The sequence below is a fragment of the Perissodus microlepis genome, chromosome 22, assembly GCF_051167445.1.
Source record: "Perissodus microlepis isolate ML-2025 ecotype Zambia chromosome 22, ASM5116744v1, whole genome shotgun sequence".
Classification (NCBI taxonomy): Eukaryota; Metazoa; Chordata; class Actinopteri; order Cichliformes; family Cichlidae; genus Perissodus; species Perissodus microlepis.
In genome coordinates, this window is record NC_140481.1 from 7,076,341 (window position 1) to 7,080,537 (window position 4,197).

The window sequence follows — 4,197 nt, forward strand, 5'->3', positions numbered from 1 at the left end:
TGTATTCAAGTAGCTTTATTTGTTAAAAACCAGAACAATTGACAAATAAGACTTCAAATTTCTTCCCCTTGAGCCGTCGATTCCAGGCTAGCTCATGAATGATGTGTAACAGACGATGTGAATGAAGGCACTCCATCTTAAGTCCAAGTATCATTCCCAACCAGTTCAAGTAAACAACCTCCTCTCAGCCTCTGTGGCAATCAATAACAGCTGAGTGTAGGATGTTTACATGAACTGAGTCTGAACAACTGAACACAAAACTACACTTTAAAAGGAGCACAGTGTCTAAATCAGGTATGGATTTCAATGAATATTGAATAAAAAGGTTAACTTGGCAGTAGGGGGTAGCCAGCAGCCGCAAACATCAGACTGAAAGCTCTGTGGTGCAGACAGCTTCCAGTCGGGGATGTTTACAGCCCCAGACTACCAAGTGCATGTGGAGCCTTAAATGCAGATTATACAAACACTTTCCACCTACATTTGACCTGAAGATGCCAGCCCAGGTCCTTAATAGAGTTAAGGTCAGACGGTTATAATGGCCACACTGTGGTTTTCCTTTTGAGCAACCAGGGAGCCTAGAAAAGAAAAACCTTTCCATAGCATGTTAGGACATTGCCAAGTTGGGATCACAATACACCTATGAGGACATTTTGACACAATGAAGTGGGTCTAATCATCTCGCTACACAGTATTCCAGTTCAGATCCCTCTGCCTTCTGCTTGGTGAGTTAGGTTGGTGTTTACCAATCATCTAGAACCCCATCCACCTGGACCATAGTAGCAAGGCTTTCACTGGTGGCTCAAACAGTTTTAAAATTACAGATATCTGGTCTCTTGGAAACATGTTTTTATTTTGTTTATTAGAAGTCTTTCTTAAAAATATGGTTCATTTACTCCAAGCCCTTAAGCACTTTAGTATACATCCATGTTTGTGGCGAATACAGAATAGGCACCTACCATGCATGTCTTCTGGACAGACACAGGGAGCACATGTGTAACTCCACACAGTAAGGTGAAAAAGCAACAAAACAACACAATACACCCACCTTAGCACCATTTCTCTATTTGACTCACACTTCCCCCAAGATTTTTATGAACCCTCTTCATTTTTCCAAAATTATATCCATGTTTTTCATGCCAGACACTGCACTTCTGCCACACTTTATCTTCTGAGAAATCACACTCCCATTTTGCATGAGAAATGCAACTTGTTTAATTTAACTAGAGGTTATTTAATAACAAACACCTGGCAAACCAATTAGCAACCATGTCCAATTTAAAAGAGAACAAAAAAAAAAAAAACTCAGCTGTATCTGTTTAAATCCTACTGACATGTGACTGCATAATCATTTCTGCCATTAGATATGAAAGAAAAAGAAGAAGAAGCAGCAGCATAATATTTGGAACACAGTTCACGCACTGGACCAGGAAGACATACTATGAAAATGTAGATGCTGTCTGAAGCGAACGCTGACCAGATGTATAACCGTGTACAGTTTCGTGGCTCCTTAAAGAAAGAAAAAAAGAGGAAAAATGAGGAGTAAAGTTAACATTTAATCTTTTCCGAAATACTTTAGTGCCAAGCATCCATAGAGCCTCGTGAATTAGCACAATGGTGCTCCTGGGAGAAAAACGACAACAAAACAAAACAACTTTGTCTCTCACTGCACTGCCTCAAAAGATTAACATGCCAGCCTGCTGTTTCACGCTGACTTGCGCCACAGGTTAAATTACATTAGCTACGAAACAGCTGTTTGGTGCCTTGTTATTTAGAAGCATATTGCGGTTTAACGGTACTGTAATGTCACTGAAGTAAACTTGCACTGCTGGTAAAGACTGTTGCAAGGCCAGCTACTGTGTCCTACCTAACTGAACATAGAAAAAGCTAACTTAAACAGCAAGATGACTGTTAGTAACAAACGTCAACTGCTTGTGAGGTAACCGGCATCTCTAGAGAACTGCTTAAAGTAACTTTGTGCTGCCAGGCGTCCTACCAGACTAAACAATATAATGTGGTAAGTGTTAGCACTAGCTAACCAACGACCTAGGCTACAGCTAGCTCGCTAGCTGCTGTTAGCTCGTCTGTGACCCTAACCTTGTGCTGTGTGACGTTCCCTTACCGGTATATAAAACGATTATCCCCGGACGAACGACACGACAGCATCCAGTGCAGGAAATTACTTTGTATTTTGAGTCAACCTGGTAATGTTCTGTGCTATTCTAGGAAGCCTGTTTAGTTTCCTTCCGTTTTCATTCACTTGTCTTTATTTTGACCTTTGGTTACTCGACACCAACATTGACGTCATTGTCATGGCAACACAGTCCCTCCTACCGCGAGCCCGGACAGACATACGGTAGTTACTTTTACGTTTTACGCTGGGAATATAGCCGTAATTAGCATCTCACTGTGAATGTACTGTTTTTTGTTTCTAAAGTGTTGAACAGGCGCAAAGGAAGCTTAATTCCGGTTTGTTCGTGAGAAGAAGTAATGATAAAATAACAGAAAGAAAATCTGTTTAAACTGTTAAGTAAACATTCACAAATATGTTTAAACTACCAAAAGCAGAGTCATAGCAAAAAAGCCAGTTTGAATAATTGGATTATTTAGGCATCAGCAAAACTATTATTTTTGCAAGCCTGTGTTTTTTTTAACTACTTTGTTTTTTGCATACATATTTAGTAGGTTGTTGGTTCTATATTAGCAATTATAAGGGACAGGAGCCTCAAAATGAGATTTTGAATTCTAGCATTAGCACACTTTGTTTTCTTTTTCTTTTTTTCTTTTGTTTGCTTTTCTCTTTTCTTCCCTCTTTCCTTTCATCCAAATCTGCAATGACTTTTGGAGGCCAAGAAAATACCATTGAACTGAAGAAATGTACTTAAAGCAAGTACTTAAGGCAATCAGTTGCCTTAATTTTAATTTTTTCATGTTTTCTGTGACATTCCCTGCATACTAGCATCGTGCACCCTGCTGTTATGTGCTGCATTGTCTCAGGGGCATCTTTGCACAGCCTGCACCTGGGGTCTTACCTGGTGTGGTACATGCTGTACAGGCTCCTGTCCCTTCATGATGGTTCCTGTTGTTGCGGCTCTTCTTTCTCAGGTTTCTGCGGCCTGAGTTATCCACTAAGCACATGATCAGTTGTGGTTATCTTCCTGATATACTCATGGATGTTTGTTGTTTCATCTTTAATATTGGTTTTGACACACTAGAATTTGGCCTTCTGCATAGCGTACAGTCTCATGATGCTGTATTTGGGGTGAAACGCTCCATGCATGATAAGAAGGTTTGTTGTCTTGAAGTCAGTGACTTCTCTCTCCTCCTTTGGGCAGCTTATTATCCTAGCAGGGTATCTGATGACCGGCAGGGCATGAGATCTACCTAGATCTCAAGCTTGAAGCACAACCAAAAACCACCCACAGGGTGAGTGGAGAAAGTTTTATTTATAGATAGATAGATAGATAGATAGATATTATAGTGCCTTTTAATTAAAGTTGGATTGTGGATCTTGATCATTGTTTTTAATGTTTTTTGACATTTATAAAAGTATATGTTAAAGATTTAAAAAAAATTCCTAAGACTCAAATTTTGGCAGTTGAAAGTCATCCATTTGAGCCCAGGGGCTTAGCATTTTCTTTACTTTTGTAATTCATTATGTAATATTTCATTTACATTAATAGTCACTGTGATTATTAGATTAGTTACCGATAAAGATTTACAGCCCTAATTCATATTTCACAAAGGCATCAAACATATTACACAAGTTTAGCTTTATTTAAACTTTGTTCAATAGTGCACATTGGTATTTATTCACCCAGATTACTGGTCTCAGCTCTGCCTTAGCTTCTAGTAGTTACTATAGCGCAAGTACTTGCTTGAGGGAAACCCTGAGTCCAGTCTAACAAAGTTATGCGGCCTGTCAATAACAGGCTTTCAATTGCAAAAAAAAAAAAAGCAGGGAAAAAAAGAAGAAAGTGTTTTGAAAAAAGCAATTTGGAAGCTACCTTGTAGCTCTGAGCATTCACCAACTGCTTATGCCTGTGGAATAATCTGTGATTAATCATTTAAGGTACATGCTTTTGCCCCACTCTTGTTTTCTATTACATCATGCCTGTTGACATATTTGATGAGCAGTGCGCTCATTAATCTAATTAGTGCCTTTAGCTACTTATGTTTATTCCATCAGATGGATCAGAT

The 4,197-nt window shown here is 39.1% G+C and overlaps 1 long non-coding RNA gene across 1 annotated transcript; it reads right to left on the bottom strand.

Annotated features, from left to right (window-relative positions):
• LOC146362505 (uncharacterized) lies at positions 1-2,277 on the bottom strand. Its single transcript, XR_014799301.1, has 2 exons — positions 2,120-2,277; positions 1-1,506 (listed from the first exon to the last, which is right to left on the bottom strand). It is a non-coding gene; the product is annotated as an uncharacterized LOC146362505 (long non-coding RNA).
• Between the last annotated feature and the right edge of the window lie 1,920 nt (positions 2,278-4,197).